At 46.6% G+C, this 20,106-nt stretch overlaps 1 protein-coding gene across 2 annotated transcripts in view; it reads right to left on the reverse strand.

The window, feature by feature from the left end:
- rab27b (RAB27B, member RAS oncogene family) overlaps positions 1-20,106 on the reverse strand; it is a 315,029-nt gene that overhangs the window by 62,260 nt on the left and 232,663 nt on the right. The window contains exon 1 of one of the 2 annotated variants that reach the window (XM_072497397.1): positions 7,404-7,540. The exons of the other annotated variant lie outside the window; for it this stretch is intronic. The gene's annotated coding sequence lies outside the window, so the exon portion shown is untranslated. Of the gene's footprint in view, positions 1-7,403; positions 7,541-20,106 lie in introns of those variants that run through there. 2 annotated transcript variants of the gene reach the window in all.

Raw genomic sequence — 20,106 nt, forward strand, 5'->3', positions numbered from 1 at the left:
ACTTAGTGCTGTATGTGGCGGATCCAGTGGGGGGGATGACAGAGGTTATGCAGATATTGAGGGAGTTTGGAGACTTTTCGGGATATAGGCTTAACATGGGAAAGAGTGAGCTTTTCGTAATACACCCTGGGGACCAGAGTAGAGGGATAGATGGCCTGCCTCTAAGGAGGGCGGAAAGAAACCTCCGATATTTGGGGATTCAGATAGCCAGGAGCTGGGGAACTTTACACAAACTCAATCTGACTCGGCTGGTGGAGCAGATGGAAGAGGATTTCAAAAGGTGGGATATGCTGCCGCTGTCACTGGCGGGCAGAGTGCAGGCGATTAAGATGATGGTCCTCCCGAGGTTTCTATTTGTGTTTCAATGTCTCCCCATCTTGATCACGAAGGCCTTTTTTAAGAAAATAGATAGGAGCGTTATGAGCTTCGTGTGGGCAGGTAAGGCCCCGAGGGTAAGGAGGGGGTTCCTGCAACGTAGCAGGGACAGAGGGGGACTGGCGTTGCCGAATTTAGGTGACTATTACTGGGCCGCCAATGTGGCGATGATCCGCAAGTGGATGATAGAGGGAGAGGGGGAGGCGTGGAAGAGGCTGGAGATGGCGTCCTGTAAAGGAACGACCTTAAAAGCGCTGGTGACGGCGCCGCTACCGCTCTCCCCGAAAAGGTTTACCACAAACCCAGTGGTGGCAGCAACATTAAGTATCTGGGGGCAATGGAGGAGACAGAAGGGTGCGTTGGGAGCCTCGGTGTGGTCCCCGATCAGGAACAACCATAGGTTTGCCCCAAGAAGGTTGGACGGAGGGTTCCAGGGCTGGCACCGGGCAGGAATTAGGAGAGTGGGAGACTTATTTATAGATGGGACGTTTGCGAGCTTGGGAGCGCTCGAGGAAATGTATGAGCTGCCTCCGGGGAATATCTTTAGGTATATGCAGGTGAGGGCGTTCACAAGACAACAGGTGAGGGAATTTCCGCTGCTCCCGACACAGGGGATCCAGGATAGCGTGCTTTCGGGGGGGTGGGTCGGGGAGGGCAAAGTGTCCGAAATATACCGGGAGATGAGAGAAGAGAGGGAGGAGCTGGTAGAAGAGCTGAAAGGAAAATGGGAAGAAGAGCTCGGGGAGGAGATTGAGGAGGGTTTGTCGGCTGATGCCCTAAGTAGGGTAAATTCCTCTTCCTCGTGTGCCAGGCTTAGCCTGATCCAATTTAAGGTGCTACATAGAGCACATATAACGGGAGCGAGGTTGAGCAGGTTCTTCGGAGTGGAGGACAGGTGCGGGTGGTGTGGGGGAAGCCCGGCGAACCACACACATATGTTTTGGTCGTGTCCGGCACTGGAGGAGTATTGGAGGGGAGTGGCAAGAATGATCTCGAAGGTGGTGAAGGTCCGGGTCAAGCTAGGCTGGGGATTAGCTATATTTGGGGTAGCAGATGAGCTGGGAGTGCAGGAGGCGAAAGAGGCCGATATTGTGGCCTTTGCGTCCCTGGTAGCCCGGCGTAGGATTTTACTCATGTGGAAGGAAGCGAAACCCCCCGCGTGGAGGCCGGATAAACAATATGGCAGGGTTCATAAAACTGGAAAGGATAAAGTTTGCGCTGAGAGGATCGGCTCAGGGGTTCTCCAGGCGGTGGCAACCGTTCCTACACTATCTAGCGGAACTTTAGGGGAAAATAGATAGCCAGCAGCAGCAGCCCAGAAAGAGGGGGGGGAGGGAGGCAAGGGGGGGGGGGGGGGCATGAGGGGGGGGGCCTTGAGGGGGGGGGCAACTTGTTTTTGTTCTAGTTGGGGTGGAGGGGGGTGGGGAGCACCATTTCTTGTTACTTTGTTAGTTCACTACTTTACTTAAACAATGTTATCTATTAGTTATTGTGTTACCGTTTTTGTTGATTTGTAAGGGGGACAAATTGTGTTTGAAAACTTTAATAAAATATATATTTTTTAATAAGAGTTCCATTCTGGCATAGGACCCTTATTAATATATTGTAATGATGCTACGATTGACTCAGGTGCACCTTAGCCAATACTGTGTTTCATTGTTCTAAAGTTTCAATTCGTAAAAGGAATGGAATGCAAACAGGTTCTCCCCCACTGAATCTGACATTTCTTAGCTTTACGCCTTTTATATTGGGATGTGGCCCTAATATTTACAGGAGTGTTGGTGAGGACGAAACAGTTGATTGACCAGAGAAGCCTGAAAGCAGGCAAAGGCCCCAGCAAAGCTCAGGATGCAAAGGTCCTGCCAAATTTCACAACAGGACCTCGTCAGCATTTTATAATTCCACCGTCCACCTGATAACTGGCGTTCAAAAAGGAAATGGGGTGGCTACAGGCCCGACATGTTCCCTCTAGGGTGACAGGAAGGAGTAACAAGCCCAGAGAACCATGGATGACGATAGATATTCTGGATACGATGAGAAGAAAAATAATTGCTTTTAGCAAATGTAAGGGAAGCAAATCAGCAGAGGCATTCGTGGAGTACAGAAAGTGCAGGATGGAGCTTAAGAAAGCAATTAGGAGAGCAAAGAGGGGATATGAGAAAGCTCTGGCTGGTAAAAGTATACTCTATAAGTATATCAATGGCAAGAGGATAACCAGCGAAAGAGTCAGACCCATTAGGGACCAAGGGGGCAATCTGTGGGTGATGCCAGAGGACTTTGGTAAGGTGTTGACTGAATATTTCACATCTGTCTTCATCCAAGAGAATGAGGATATGGGTGTGTAGGATGCAGGGAGAAAGACAATGATTCAAAATTGGCTTAGTTGTTGGAGACAGAGGGTGATGACAGACAACTGCTTCAGTCACTGGAAGCCAGTGTCCAGTGGCATACCATAGTGATCTATGCTGGGTTCCCTATTATTTGTCATTTGTATAAACTACGCAGGTACTATGTGGGGGATAGATTCAGTAAGTTTGTGGATGACACAAAGATTGGATGGTGGTTCACAGTGAGGTTGAGTGTCTTGGGTTACAAGAAGATAGGATGGTCAAATGGGCAGATAAGCGGCAGATGGAATTTAAGCCTGATAATTGTGAGATGAGAGTGTGCTTTGACAAAGGGTCATCTGGACTCAAAACGTTAGCTCTTTTCTCTCCCTACAGATGCTGCGAGACCTGCTGAGATTTTCCAGCATTTTCTCTTTGGTTTCAGATTCCAGCATCCGCAGTAATTTTCTTTTATTAATTGTGAGATGATATACTGTTGGAAGGAGTAATTTGACAAGGAAGTATTCAATGAACAGCATGACACTGGGAAGATCCGAGGAACAAAGCGACCGTGGCGTGTTTGTCCGTAGATCTCTGAAGGTGGCAGATCAGGTTAATAGGGTGGTGAAAAAGGCATATGGGACACTTGCCTTTATCAATCGAGGCATAATTTACAAAAACAGGGAGGCCATGATGAAGCTGTACAGAACTTTGATGAGGCCACAGCTGGAGTACTGTGCAATTCTGGTCGCCGCATTATAGGAAGGATATGATTGCATTGGAGGGTGTGCAGAGGCGTTGCATCAGCATGTTGCCGGGGATGGAACATTTAAGTTATGAAGAGAGGTTGGATACGCTTGGGTTGTTTTCGCTGGAGCAGACTAGAGTGAGGGACAACCTGATCGAGGTGTACAAGATTATGAGGGACATGGACAGGGTGGATAGGGAGCAGCTGTTCCCCTTATTTGAAGGGTCAGTCACAAGGGGACACAAGTTTAAGGTCAAGTTTAGGGGGTATGTAAGGAAAAACATTTTTACCCAGAGGTGACAGTCTGGAATGCACTGACTGGGAGGTTGGTAGAGGCAGGTTGCCTCATATCCTTTAAAAAGTATCTAAATGAATACTTTCCATTTGGTAACATTCAAGGCTTTGGGCCAAGTGCTGGTAAATGGGATTAGGTACACAAATCAGGTAGTTTTCATGTGCTGATGCAGACTCGATGGCCGAAGCGCCTATTCTGCACAGTGTGAGTCTGTGAATTGCCAGCCTGACTGACTCTTGAGCAGGAAAATCAAGGCCTTGGTGGAGGTCTCCAGCAAACTGGGAGATGGGTGGACTCCAGATTAGGATTTGTTGGAGGAAGAGGGGCATCAGTTTAGGTCAGGGAAAGGGGTCAGGTGATAGATCAGTGATTGCGACAGGGGCTAGAGAGAGGCTATGATTCGAAGAGTATCAACCTATTACACGGGTCTGTGTGGGGTGGGGGCCCTATTACAGGTGTCCCTGGCAGGGTGGCTCACCCCTGTACTTGGGGGTGAGGAGGACACACGGGCAATCTGGGGTTGGGGGGTTACTGTGCGGTGGTGGGGGAGAATGTGGTGTTCAGGCTGATTTCCGTGGGGGGTGGCCAGCTGCGGGATCTCACTCTCGGATCGCTCACACAGAATGGCAGCTGATCGCGGGATTCCCTGGAAAACCCTTGTATTCCACGCCATGCATAAATTTGCAAAGTGCGGAACACTGAACTGCATCCTGCATTACGACCCCAAGGGGATCGTAAAACTGGTGCAACTCAGATCGGGCGGGAGAACATCTCCCAAAAGCTGATTCCCACCCCACAAGTCTGCTCTATTGCATTCACACCAACTCCTGCACCCACCTATCTGTTATCACACTTTCACTGAAGAATTTCCAGACATAAATTTTAACCTTCCAAGCACTCATTTTCCACTGGACTCATTCAATTGTTTAAAAGATGGCACACTGTTTTGTCTGACCATGTTCCAGTGAAATGCCTTGAGACATTTAGCAATGTTAAATATGTCTAATAGAAACTTACAAGATAATGAATGGCTTAGATAGGGTGGACGTAGGGAAGTTGTTTCCATTAGCAGGGGAGACTAGGACCCGGGGGCACAGCCTTAGAATAAAAGGGAGTCACTTTAGAACAGAGATGAGGAGAAATTTCTTCAGCCAGAGAGTGGTGGGTCTGTGGAATTCATTGCCACAGAGGGCGGTGGAGGCCGGGACGTTGAGTGTCTTTAAGACAGAAGTTGATAAATTCTTGATTTCTCGAGGAATTAAGGGCTATGGAGAGAGAGCGGGTAAATGGAGTTGAAATCAGCCATGATTGAATGGTGGAGTGGACTCGATGGGCCGAATGGCCTTACTTCCGCTCCTATGTCTTATGGTCTAATTAGCTGGGAGAGACAAAGTGGCCAATACTGAAGTAATGGGTGGAATTTTCCACTTTGTGCACAGAGTGCTGGCTGGTGTGAGAAAACTGGTGTTTTCTCTCCAGATATTCTGTGTACAAGAAATATGGAGACGTGGTCTTCACTGTCTGCGTGAGTTTCCTCCGGGTGCTCCTGTTTCCTCCCACAGTTCAAAGATGTGGCCATGCCAAATTGCTCCTTAGTGTCCAAAGGTTAGGTGGGGTTACCGAGATGGAGCGGGGGGAACTGGGCCTGGGTGGGTGCTCTTTCAGAGGGTGGGTGCAGACTCGATGCACCGAATGGCCTCCTTCTGCACTGTAGGTATTCTATGTGAAAGGAGGACTTTGGAGAATTCCATAGAATTCCAGCACTGAGCCTCTGAAAGAGCACTCTACCTAGGCCCACTCCGCCACCCTATCCCCGTAACCCCATCTAACCTGCATATCTTTCGATACGAAGGGGCAATTTAGCATGGCCAATTCACCGAACTGTGGGAGGAAACCGGAGCACCCGGAGGAAACCAACACAGTGTTGCTTCACAGCACCAGGGTCCCAGGTTCGATTCCCGGCTTGGATCACTGTCTGTTTGGTGTCTGCACATTGTCCCCGTAACTGCGTGGGTTTCCTCCGGGTGCTCCGGTTTCCTCCCACAAGTCCCGAAAGACATGTAGTTGACTCCTGTCTCTGAAATGGATGACTTAGGTAACTTAGTTGCATCAAACAATGAAAAACACTGGGTATCAGCAATTGAAGAAGGTGATGCACTATCACCTTCACAGCGCCCTGGGAATGGGCAATAAAAGGTGGTCACACCATATGAATGAATTAAAATATGTGGCTAATGTGCCAATAACCTATTATGCTGCCTGGTCTGCCAAGTATCCCATGATTTTCAGCTTTTATTTCAGATTTCTTCTAGCCCATGCAGTTTTTTTCCTTCTCATTTCACATGCAAATAAAAAATTTCAGATTAAAATAAATCGATTTGCATGTCTTGTAAACATAATTAGGGTATCTTCTTGGGATGTAAAGTTGACCTTCCTGTAGAGGGCGGGTACCCTGAATGTCAACCAAGTAATCCGGGGCAGGAAGCATTTGTACAATTTCTACTGGAAACCCAGATGATAGGCAGATTAAAAATAAACAGAATTGGGAGTACAAAGATTACACCACAGAAAGCTCGAACAGAAGCTATGGGGAGGTTGTGGCCGAGTGGTATTGTCACTCGGAAAATAATCCACAGACACGGGATAATGACCCCATCACAACAGATGGTGAAATTTGAATTCAGTGAAAGTCTGGAATTAAAGTCTAATGATGACCATGAATCAAATGTCATTAAAAACCCATCTGGTTCACTAACGTCCTTTAAGGCTACTCTCCTTCCCTGGTCTGGCATACATGTGATTCCTAGCCCAAACAAATGTGGTTGACTCTTTAAAACGTGGCATAGCAAGCACTCAGTTCAAGCTCAAGGGATGGGAAATAAATGCTGGCTCACCAGCCAGTGACATCCACACCCCACAAGTGAATTAAAAAAAGACAAACCCAACCTAAATTCTCCTTGCAGGAGGGTTCTTGACATCATTTTGACTGAATTAAGTTTGTACATATGTGACTGCTGCTGCCTCACGGCGCCGAGGGTTTCAATCTCTGCCCCGAGTCACGGCCCGTGTGGAGTTTGCACATTCTCCCCATGTCTGCATGGGTCTCAACCCCCCGCAACCCTAAGATGTGCAGGGTAGGTGGATTGGCCACGTTAAATTGCCCCTTAATTTGAAAAAAAGAAATGAGTACTCTAAATGTATTTTTTTTAAAGTACATATGTGACTGCTCCAGTACCCAGCGAGTCCTGTACCTTTTCATCGAGCAAGCTAAATGCAAGTTAGGACCTGTCAGAATTCAAAGTCCTTTGACTGGCATTCAGATTCTACCCAACGCTTCGAAAATAAATGGAGTTGTTTTCTCTTACTCCAGGAAGATCATCACCTCAGGCTGCTTTTGGGTGTAAAAAGGTTCGGAGAGGAATCAAACTAATTACACGGTAGTCAGTCAATCTTACAAAAGAGAGCACGCATTCCTGAATTAGCAGACCCCGACCCACTGTTCACTAAATCACTGAAGTGTAAATTTTAGATTAATAGAAACATTATTTAATGGGACAAGTTCACTTTAACAGTCCAACCGAGAACTGGTACGGAAACATGCCAGGCCTCCGGCCAGAAGCATCAATATTTTTAAGGATATTTAAGACAAAAGACTTACTGTGCCCAGGAACACGCTAGCTTTTCTCCTGTAAGCTCTGTAGGTAAGAGAGATGTCAGTGAAGGCTCCACCTCTGACTGTGCCGTGAACAGTATCTGCCTTTGCACAGAGCAAGGGAGGTGTGGCTTCCAGCAGCAATTTGAGGAACACACCTCAGGCCAATTGCATTTTTTAAATGTGCATGTGGACACATGTGACAGGCTCACCTGCATGAAGAAAGTCAGGTCTCAAGTTCACATTTCTAAGAGATATTTAGGTAATGAGGCCCATCCTGCCCCTTCCACACCCCAAAAATAAACTGAGAAACCGGCTCGGTGCTTGAAACATGTGCCGACAGGTTTTAGCAATGGGAGCTCTGCGGAATCCAAGGAAGCGATTACATGGGAGCCTGAAGGAATCAAAGGAATATTGAATGTAGAACGAAACTCTGTACACCACCACCCTCCAAAGGGACTCTCCGCCCCCGGCCCACACCCGGGCCGGGGTTTTTATGTCCAGGTTGGTCCCCTGCGAATGAGGGAGCGCCACCTCCTCAGTGGGGTTGGTTGTATTCCTCAAGAGTCATGGGGAGCCTAATTGGCCCAGTCCCGAGGCCCTCGTCACTCCTCAGCCCCCCCCCACCCCCCTCCGCAAGTCCAAACATGCGTCCGCCGAGAAAAGGGACAGGGAAGAACCTCTGTACTTTTTAGCTTAAGGTTGCCATTTGGGCATCGTCGGGGCAGGGTCAGGCAGCGTGTATCAATCAAGGGACTGATGCTTTTGGGTTGTGCATCTCGGTAGCACCATCTCTGGCAGCTGCTCGCCCAGACCATCGTCCCCGGCAGCGGTATATCCATCTTGGAGTCCGAGCCAGCTGTATCGGGCACCTCGGTGTTGAAAAACTCATGGGGCTTTGGCGGGGTCGGCGGCAGCAATGGAGAGCCCAAAGGCTGCACTGTGCCCTCCAGAAGGGCGTTCGTCAATACGGATGCTCGGCTGCGGAGAAGGTCCAGGTGCCTCTTGGACTCCTGGTCTCGTACACGAACCTGGTACAACACCCACCCTGTCAGTCAGACAATGGTGCCCAGGGCCCACACCACCCCATCGGCAATGTTTCGTACATGGACAGTGTCTCCCGATGCGAAACACTGAGGGGTGCACGTCCGCCAGCACCATGCTCTAAGTGGTGTTGCCCATGGTAGATCTCCCCACCTATATCGGGTAGCACGAGGCTGAGACAAGTCCAGATTCAACATTCCATAAGTATCTCCGCTGGTATCACGCCGGTTGTAGCGTGAGGCGTGGTGCGGTAACTGAAGAGAAAACAGACTAAGCATGTGTTGAGGGACGTCGTCTGCGTGTACTTCCCATGCTTAAATGTTTGGACGTGAGGTATTGATGTGGCAAACCCCATTCAGCTGCATAAATGTCCCGAACTCCGTGCTGGTGAAAGGTGTCCCGTTATCCGATGCCATGGACACCGAATGATAGCCGGAGTTTCTCGACCGTCACCTTAGAAGTCGCTGACTTCCAGCCACTTCGAGTGGGCTTCAGTGAGGAGAAGAAACATCGATGCCTGAAAAGGTCCTGCAAAGTCGGCTACGAGTCGGGCCCATGGGCGACCTGGCCACTTCCACTGGTGAAGGGGCACTGCTGGCAGGAGGTTCTGCTGCTCCTGACATATCCCGTGGTGTTGGGCAAGCCGCTTGACCTCCAGGTCCATACCTGGTCACCACATGCAACCGCGAGCAAGCATCTTCATCTTCAACACCCCAGGGTGCCGGTTGTGGAGGTCCTCCAGAATCCTATCATTGCTGAATCCTAGTCGACACAATGGGGATAAAGGCCATGTCGTCTTTAAAGAATCCCAACAATGGCTTGTGATCAGTGAGCACCGTGAACTGACACCCATGGACGTAATGATAGAATTTCTTCACAGCAAACATCATGGCTGAACCCTCCTTCTCGACTTGGGCATAGTTACGCACCACCACGGCAAGCGTCCCTGAGGCAAATGCGATCAGGCACTCCATCCCATCGTCCATTTGGTGGGACAAAACTGCCCCAATGCCGTAAGGCGAAGCGTCACAAGTGACCAGGAGCAATCTCATGGAGTCGAAATGGGTGAGCAGCTGGGAAGAAAAAAGCTGTTTCTTCACCTCCATCTCATGTGGTGGAACCATGAGGTCTGGCCCTTCTTGAGGAGCTTGTGCAGAGGGGTCAACATTGTTGTCAAGTTTGGGACGAACATCTGTAATAATTAATGAGTCCCAGGAATGAACAGAGTTTCGTAGCCCCTCCGGGACGGGGCCTAGTGGATTGCCTGAACCTTACCTTCAACTGGGTGAAGGCCATCCCAGATAACACACCTCAAGTTCGTGGAAAATGCATTTCTCCCTACGGAAATAAAACCCAGAGGCTGCAAAGCGATGGAGCACCTCGTCGAGATTATCCAGGGGTTCAAGGTCCGATGTCCTGGTGACCAATATGCCATCCAAATAAATCACCACGCACAGTAGATCTGCAATATGTTCTCCATTACACGCTGGAAAATGGCGCAGATCCCGACGAGACCCCAAACGGCAACCTGGTATATTCGAACAAACCTCGGTGAGTGTTCACCGTCACACACTTGTGTGATTCCGGATCTAGTACCAATTGGAGGTATGCATGACTCATGTCGAGCTTGGTGAATGAGTATCCACCACTGAGGTTTGCGTAAAGGTCCTCAATCCTCGGCATGGGGTAATGGTCTAGCTTGGAGGCCCGGTTCACAGTCATCTTGGGGCTGGTTTAGCACAGTGCGCTAAACAGCTGGCTTGTAATGTAGAACCAGGCCAGCAGTGCGGGTTCAATTCCCGTACCGGCCTCCCCGAACAGGTGCCAGAATGTGGCGACTAGGGGCTTTTCACAGTAACTTCACTGAAGCCTACTTGTGACAATAAGCGATTATTAGTATTATTATCATATTTACCACAAAGGCGCACAGGACCCATTTCTACCAACTGGCCATCCTTCGGGACCCACGCCGCCCAAACTTCATGATCCGCCATTTTCGCTTGCCTTTAATGCGGCAGATGAGCCTGCTTGGTCCTCACGATCTCACTTGCTTTGTTATTTCATGTTACATTTCAGCAAACGACTTCAACTAATGATTTAAGATCTCACTGCATCCGTTGAAAAAAATCAAGAGGTTTGTCCTTGAACTCGCAATGCTTTTGAAGTTTTGAGGGTTTTAATCTTTCATTTGCCAGTGCTTCCCTGCATATAACACACATGAACTTTGCCTCCTGATTTGCAGTGGCACAATTAATAAACCATAGAAATCATCTTTGTACTGCGTTGTTCCTGTTTTCAGCTTCTTCATGGGTTGTTCCCTAGAGGCCCTTGAGCTCACACCAGCGCTGCTGGCAGCTACAGAATGGAAGAATCTCTCCCACACCCAGGGTACATGATGTCAGTTTATGGGGCGCATGACCTGCTCTCTGCTGCCACTTCTGGAGGGAAGACTCTATCGATTTTTTTTAAAGAATCTGTTCCTGGGTCAGCATGCTGATGTCAGGAGGAGGCGGTCTGTCACACTGCACTCCAGACCTGCATACTGCTGAGGGGGCATGGATGCGTGGGACGGTCATCATTCTGAAAGCCGGGTGCCGCAGGTATTTTTAAAAGCCGGTCGCGGCCGTTGGGCATTTCTCCCCATGGTCGGGAATGCTGCGACCGATAGCCCCTCGACCCTCCCAACACCCGCCCGCAGGTCATGACCCTGATATTGAAAAATGACTGCTGTAGACAACCAGGACAACCATAATTCCAGCGATTGCCAGTGGCTCCTGTTCTGGGCCAGGGTTTAGAGAACCCCAAAGTGTATCATGGAGTTCACCTGACCCACAACTTTTAATATATTATGGTATGGGGAGCACATGGCCCACTCTACAGGTGTGGTACAGCAGAAATGGAAAAGTAATTTTTAAAGCAAAACAATGTTTATTCAAGTTAACCTTTTTGAAACATACAGTGAACATCTTAGCAACCATCAATTCAAATACAACCCCCAAAGAATACAACACTAAGTAATCCTTAATAACTTCCCAAACAACATCCAGAAGACAGAAGAAACACCTTTCAACAGAAGCACATTAGGTTTACATTCACTACTGAGAACATTTATAATTCTGAATTCACCAAATGATCAAGAGATAGTCTTTTGATGGCAGAGAGATCAACAGTACACCTGCTCTGTCTGGCTTCAGCTCCAACACTGAAAACGAAACTAAAACACACCGTGCAGCAAACAGCCTAAAACAAAAGTAAAAAGCTAAGAGACAGCCCAGCTCCACCCACTCTCTGACATCACTGCAGTAGTAAACACCCATTTGTTAAAGATACTCTCACTACAGATATTTATATATGTACCCATTTACAAACACCCATTTCTTAAAGATACTCTCACAATACACCTCCCCCCAAGAAAAAAAATAAACCATCATCTTCAAGATGGTTTCATTTTTCACCTTTTCACTATCCTTTAAGAAATGCACGCAGTAAATATACTTTTCGTTTAAAATAAAAAGCAGCACATGCAAACAGGCACAATAATATAGTCCATTTTATTTTTTGTTCTTCTACCTCCAACTGAAATCCATCTCGATTGACAGTCTCTTTGAACAAGAAGGTCTCTGCATGATCCATCCATTTCTCTGCGCCTCGGCATTTCTCTTTAAAGTCAGATACTTTAGTTCAATCTGATCACAGAGTCCCTTGTAATTCTCCAACACAGGAGCATTGGTTATCACAGCTTTCAGACCGTCAAATGCCTGTTGAAACTCCGCTGTCCATTGAAATTTTCGATGTTTCTTCAGCAAGTCCATCAATGGAGCAGTCACGCTACAAAACGTTTACACAAATGTTCAATCAAATCCACTCATGCCAAGAAATCGCATTATTTCTCTTTGTAATGAGGGTATTGAAAACTCCTCAATAACTGTTGGTTTCACAATCATTCAGTGTGACCATTCAACCCTGTCCGATTGTATGGCCAAGGAAAGTGACTTGGGCTTTTCCAAATTCACTTTTGGCTAGGTTTATCACCAAATCCGCCTCCTGAAGTCGATCGAATAACTCCATCAGATGTTTTAAATGTTCTTTCCATGTCTGGCTGAAAATTACCAGATCGTCGATATATACCGCACAATTGGGTAATCCTGAAATGACTTTGTTAGCTAACCGTTGAAATGTGGCTGGGGCGTTTTTCATGCCAAATGGCATAACTTTGAATTGGTATATACCATCTGGAGTCACAAAAGCTGAAATCTCCTTCGCCCTTTCGGATAAAGGTACCTGCCAGTAACCTTTAAGTAAATCCAGTTTGGAAATAAAAACTGATTCTCCCACTTTCTCAATGCAAACCTCCAAACGTCGGATAGGATAAGAGTCTGTTCTTGTAACTGCAATAACTTTTCTATAGTCCACACACAACCGTTGGGTACCGTCTGGTTTTGGTACCATCACTATCGGTGAGCTCCATTGGCTGCAACCCACTTCAATTATGCCATTTTTAAGCATAAACTCAATCTTTTTGTTAACCTGTGCCAATTTTAAAGGGTTAAGTCTGTATGGATGTTGTTTGATTGGAACAGCATTTCCAACATCCACATGATGTAGAGCCATTTTAGTACTTCCCAATTTATCTCCAGAAACATGCCCTTGTGAGATTAATGACTCTTTCAGGTCAGTTTGTTTTCCTCTGGAAGGTAACTCAACAATTTATCCCAATTTTTAAGAACATCCTCGTTTTCCAATTTAATTTGAGATATGTCAAATTCACAGTCACCTGGATTTGGTTCGTCACTTTGAGTTCGATTCATTAAAACGTCCTCCTTTTTCTCACCTTCCCTTTCAAATACCTTTTAAGCATATTCACATGACACACTCGGTGAGTTTTCCTTCTATCTGGCTTTTTTACCACATCATTCATCTCACTCAATTTATTTTCAATCTGATTAGGTCCACAAAACCTTGCTTTTAAAGGCTCACCTACCACTGGTAACAACACTAAAACTTTATCGTCACTGGCAAAACTACGAACTTTGGATTTCTTGTCCGCTACCCGTTTCATCACATTTTGTGCAACTTTTAAATGTTGTCCAGCCAATTCACCTGCTCTATTTAGTCGTTCCCTAAAATTTGACACGTAATCCAATAATGTAATGTCCGATTTCTCACTCACCAATTTTTCCTTAATCAATATAAGTGGTCCTCTTACCTCATGACCAAAAATTAGTTCAAAAGGATTACATTTGGTTGACTCATTAGGTGCATCCCTAATTGCAAACAGTACGAATGGAATTCCTTTATCCCAATTCTCTGGATAATCTTGACAATAAGCCCTCAACATTGTCTTTAATGTCTGATGCTCCCTGCGATTCTGGATGGTACGCAGTTGATTTAAATTGTTTTATTCCTAAGCAATCCATAACTTCTTTGAATAACCTCGAGGTAAAATCTGATCCTTGATCCAGTTGTATTTCTGTGGGTAGTCCATATCTCGTAAAGAAGTTAAGTGACTCACCCACAAACGTTTTAGCTGTAATATTGCGTACTGGAATGGCCTATGGATACCTAGTAGACACACCCATTATCGTCAAAAGATATTGATTCCCACATTTTGTTTTAGGAAGTGGTCCTAGGCAATCAATTTGGACCCTTGTAAAAGGTTCCTCAAATGCTGGAATGGGTATTAAGGGCGCTGGTTTTGGATTGGATTGGATTGGATTTGTTTATTGTCACGTGTACCGAGGTACAGTGAAAAGTATTTTTCTGCGAGCAGCTCAACAGATCATTAAGTACATGAGAAGAAAAGGGAATAAAAGAAAATACATAATAGGGCAACACAACATATACAATGTAACTACATAAGCACTGGCATCGGATGAAGCATACAGGTTGTAGTGTTAATGAAGTCAGTCCATAAGAGCGTCATTTAGGAGCCTAGTGACAGTGGGGAAAAAGCTGTTTTTGAGTCTGTGCGTGTTCTCAGAATTCTGTATCTCCTGCCCGATGGAAGAAGTTGGAAGAGTGAATAAGCCGGGTGGGAGGGATCTTTGATTATACTGCCCGCTTTCCCCAAGCAGCGGGAGGTGTAGATGAGTCAATGGATGGGAGGCAGCTTCGTGTGATGGACTGGGCGGTGTTCACGACTCTCTGAAGTTTCTTGCGGTCCTGGGCCGAGCAATTGCCATACCAGGCTGTGATTGAGGTTTCCCTGTCACTTGACATGATTGACAAAATTTAACTACATCTTTATGTAGTTCAGGCCAATAAAAATGTTTCTGGATTTTAGCTTGAGTTTTCCTTATTCCCAAATGACCTCCTACTGGTACCTCATGTGCAACTCGCAACACCATCTTTCTATACCCTACCGGCAATACTACTTGATGAACTTCTGCCCACTTTGCATCCGCCTGCATGTATAAAGGTCTCCATTTTCTCATCAAGACTTCACTTTTACGGTAATCACACTCTGGTATCCACTCAGATTCCTCTTCTGTGAATGCTTTCTGATACATCCGTTTAATTTCTACATCTTTCTGTTGTAACTCCACCAATTTTCCTGAACTAAAATATCTGCCTCATCCTCCACCTTTTCTTTTTCAACCATCTGATCAAAAATCGTTTCTGATAATTGCACTTCAACTTTATCTTCACTCTTTGATTTCTCCTCTTGTCTTAACATGTGAGTTTTCATCCTTGTTACTACACAATCCGGAAAAATCCCAGGATATTCGTCCTTCAACACTTCAGTTGTCTGATTTTCCACTGGCTTATCAACCACAGTAGGCACCACTCCCACTGCAATCCAGCCATATCATTACCCAAGATAAACTGTATTCCTGGACAAGATAATTTCTCTATTACTCCTACTACCACTTCTCCACTCTTCACTGGACTTTCCAACCTTACCTTATATAATGGAACGCTACTCCTCTCACCCTGAATTCCACATATTACCACCTTTTCTGGCAACATTCTTCCCAGACTACATAACTCCTCATCTCTTACCATTAAAGATTGACTAGCTTCTGTATCTCTTAAAATTGTGACTTCTTTACTTGCTCCTCCTGATACACATGAGTAAACTTTACCCACACAAGTAAATTATTTAAAGAGATCTGGCACCTTCTTATCAATCACCTCTTGATCAGGCTGTACAATCTTTTGCACCTCCTTCGCTTCCCTTGGGCTTTCCTTTATCACTTTCACAAACCCCACTGTCTTATCCTGTTTTACCACATCAGCCTTCCCAGTGCATTTCTTCAACCACCAACACTGTGACTTTACATGGCCAAGTTTATTACAGTGAAAACATTTGAAACTTTTCATGTCTCTTCCACCCTCCTGGATTTATATTTTAATCTGAGGTACACCCTCCTTATTATCTCCCATCAGACCTCCTTTAGCTTTACCACTTGAGTATTGCTCATGTCCCCAGTTTCTATCCCTCACAGGCTGAAACTGATGTTGGAAACCAAGCTTTGATTTATGAACTAATTCATAATCATCTGCCATTTCTGCTGCTAATCTCACAGTTTTAACCCTCTGCTCTTCCACATGAGTTCTCACTACATCAGGAATTGAATTTTTAAACTCCTCCAAAAGTATAATTTCTCTGAGAGCTTCATACGTTTGGTCTATTTTCAAAGCCCTTACCCACGCATCAAAATTACTCTGTCGAGCCTATCAAACTCCATGTATGTTTGACCAAATTCTTTCCTTAAATTTCTAAATCTTTGACTGTAAGCTTCAGGCACTAGTTCATATGCACCTAAGATGGATTTTTTCACCTCCTCATACGTCTCAGACACCACCTCCGGTAGTGATGCAAACACTTCACAAGCCCTACCTATCAGCTTTGTTTGAATCAGTAATACCCACATGTCCTGTGGCCATTTCATTTGTTCAGTTACCTTCTCAAATGAAATGAAAAAGGCTTCCACTTCCTACTCGTCAAACTTTGGCAATGCTTGGACATATTTAAATAGATCCCCACCAAGCCTTGGACTATGACGCTCTTTATCACTATCCTCATCACTATCATCCAACTATGTTTCCCTTTATGCCTGCCAATTTTAACTGACTGTCATGTTTCATGGCCATTTTCTGAAGTTCAAACTCTCTCTCTTTATACTTTTCCCTGATCTGTATCTCCTTTCCTCTTTCTTTTTCCTCTCTATCTCTTGCGTATTCAAGCTGCTATAATTCTTTCTCATGTTCCATTTGTTAATTTGCAACTGAAGTTTTGCCATTTCCAATGAGTCAAACTGTATCTCAGGCAAGTTTAAATGCTTAACCACTGCCATAATTATCTCATATTTTCGCATTTTGTCAGGTAATGTTAACTGCAATGTTTTTGCCAAATCTAACAGGCTGCTTTTAGTCTCTGTCCGTAAAATACTGCATGTGATCGTCTCCACCCCCAAAAACTTCAGAGCCTCTGAAAGAGCCAGTGTCCACAACACACTCCCCACTTAAACTAAAATACCACAACTGAAAAGCACCCACAATATGCTCACCCCTCGCTGTCTTTATGTTCACTAAGCCAATCCAATAGATTGACTTTTACCCCTTTCGAGCCCCCAATTTGTTATGGGCCAGGGTTTAGAGAACCCCAAAGTGTATCATGGAGTTCACCTGACCCACAGCTTTTAATATATTGTGGTATGGGGAGCATACGGCTCGCTCTACAGGAATGGTACAGCAGAAATGGAAACGTAATTTTTAAAGCAAAACAAAGTTTATTCTATGAACTCAAATTAACCTTTTTGAAACATACAGTGAACATCTTAGCAACCATCAATTCAAATACAACCCCCAAAGAATACAACACTAAGTAATCCTTAATAACTTCCCAAACAACATCCAGAAGACAGAAGAAACACCTTTCAACAGAAGCACATTAGGTGCACATTCACTATTGAGAACATTTATAATTCTGAATTCACCAAATTATCAAGAGATAGTCTTTTGATGGCAGAGGGATCAACAGTACACCTGCTCTGTCTGGCTTCAGCTCCAACACTGAAAATGAAACTAAAACACACCCTGCATCAAACAGCCTAAAACAAAAGTAAAAAGCTGACAGACAGCCCAGCTCGACCCACTCTCTGACATCACTGCAGTAGTAAACACCCATTTCTTAAAGATACTCTCACTACAGATGTTTATATACGCACCCATTTATAAACACCCATTTCTTAAAGGTACTCACACATGACAGCTCCCCAGTGTAAGTGGCTGACCGGGCCTCGGTGTCCTACAACAATAGGGGTTGAAACCCTGTCCAAATTCTGTCAAATGTGGCCTTACCGACAACCGAGATGGCGGCACCCGTGACCAATTCCATCTGGATTGGATGACCGATGACATGGACTGTGACCCTAATTGGTCCGCCTTGGCTGAGGAAACGCAGATCACCTGCTGGCAATCGTCCTCAGGTTCCTTCGAGAAGAAGGTGCAGTTCTGGAGAGGGTGGCCAGGCCTGGCGGAGCGAAGGGTTATCCCACAAACGTCGCTCTGTGCAGCCACACTGACCATATGCCCTGTAACAACCTGGGTCTGTCTCATCAGGATTGGGGGAAGGACAGCCTCCCAGGGTCCGGAGTGGACTGTCCGACTCCCAGCAGGCAGACATCCAGGGTCGGGAGCCAGGATCGCCCTGGTGAGAGGGTGCCACTCTCTGAGAGGAGGCACAGTCCAGTCTGAGGACCTCCAACCATCACAACTCTTGCTTGCCCTGCTCTGCACTTTTCCACGATAGGGTGATCTCGACAGCCCTTTTCAGGTCCAGTTGGACTTCAGCGAGCAGTTTCGGCTTGGGATGCCATGTTACAGATACCGCAGACTAGTCTGTCCCGTAACATCTCTGAAAGTGTCATCCTGGCCGCGATCCTCCGAGCACATGCCCACTTGGAGAATCGTAGTTGACGGCGAGGCGGCCCGCGACGCCGGTCCGACGCCGGGACGCAATTCTATGGTGACCCGAGAATCGCAGCCAGCCACGCATGCGATCGACGTGGCTCTGATCGGGGGCTGTAGAAATAGGCCCCTGTGGTCAACCGGCTGAGCTCCCGCCGGCGTGATTCTAACATGGTTCCACCCGGCGGGAGCTCGGGCCTGCGGCCACGGTGGCCTTCCTGGTGGGAGGGCGTGGGATCAGACTCCGGGGGCGGCCCCCATGATGACCAGGCCCGCGATCGGGGGCCAGCCGATTGGCGGGCGCGCGCCATCTGGGGGGGCCTACCTTCTTCTGCACCGGCCCGCTGTGTGGCTCCGCCATGTTGCGCAGGCCCGGCATGTGCAGACCTGTGGCCGGCAGTGCAGGGCCGCGTATCGGTGCTGGTGCTGTGTGGAGCACTCAGGCGCCATGCTGGCCCCCTGTGGGCCACGGAATCGCTGGGCCAGAACGCCCATTGACGCTGGCGTGAAACACTCCGGTGTTTACACCGGCGACAACACTTAGCCGCTGTATTGCAGAATTCCGACCCCATATTCGCAAAGCTCTGCGAGTTTCCGGAGTCATGCCAGAAATTCTGACATGGACTTCCCAGGGGTTCCCTCAGCTGTATTAAAATGGTAGCGGTGAACAATGATGGACGTTCCAGGGATTGAAGTGCTTTCCTACCAGGGCGACCAAGTCCGCGAATGACCTTGAGTTGGGGCACGTCTAGTTTTTAATGATATTCAAGGTGGGCGCACCACCGGCCGTTAAAAGGATAAGGGTTTGGCGTGCATCCCGACAATGACATTCGCTCAAATTAAAAGCACATGTATTCAATATACTGCGACCAGTTGTCGGTACTGCGTAGAAAGCCTTACGCTTCCCGAAGCGTGGCATGTCGGCGACCGAAGAAACATCTTCCAGAGGCCTACGGAGAGGTGGCCAAGTACTGTGGAAAGGGCGCCGTCTACAACTCCATTTGACCCTCATCGCCAGGTTGGATCCAAGGAAGCGACCATTTAGGAGTGTAAAGGAAACAAAGGTTTGCTGAATGTACAACAAAACTCTGTACACCACCATTCCCCAATGGGGAACTAAGTTGAAATATGCAACAATTATAGTGGAATAATGGCCAGCTAATCTACTACTCTCCTTTTTTACCATTCCACCTTCTACCCTAACACACACAAAACAAACAAACAAAAGAGGGTGGGGTAAAAATAATATGAATTAAAATATGAAATGAAAGATGCGTGTCCTTGCTTATGATGTTGAGGTCATTGCAGCAGGACGCTTAGGGACCAAAGTCACCGGTGGACTGTTAGTGGAGATCCTCTGGCAGTCACATTCAGTCAGTACTCCCCACCTGTAAGATTCCCTCTGGGGAGTCACTTTAACCTTTACTAACCTGGGCCTTCACTCAAAGGATCCACCTGTTCAATTGTTACTTGTTTTCAACTGCACCAGCATGTCCAATAGCCTTACTGAAATAACAGAGCTCCCCAGATGAGATTTTTAAAAAAAAATGTTTTTATTCTCCATTTTCACATTTTCCTTCAAAGTTTACACCCCACCCACAAACAGTAACAAATACAACATCAATCCCCTTAACAATACCAACGATCCCATCCTCCCACCACCCCAAACAAAGGCCCACCTGTCAATATATGCATCCAATAAAACAAACCCTCCCACGGTGGAAACAAAAAACAAAGGAGAAAAACAAAA

This window comes from Scyliorhinus torazame, chromosome 3 (genome assembly GCF_047496885.1).
Source record: "Scyliorhinus torazame isolate Kashiwa2021f chromosome 3, sScyTor2.1, whole genome shotgun sequence".
Taxonomy (NCBI): domain Eukaryota; kingdom Metazoa; phylum Chordata; class Chondrichthyes; order Carcharhiniformes; family Scyliorhinidae; genus Scyliorhinus; species Scyliorhinus torazame.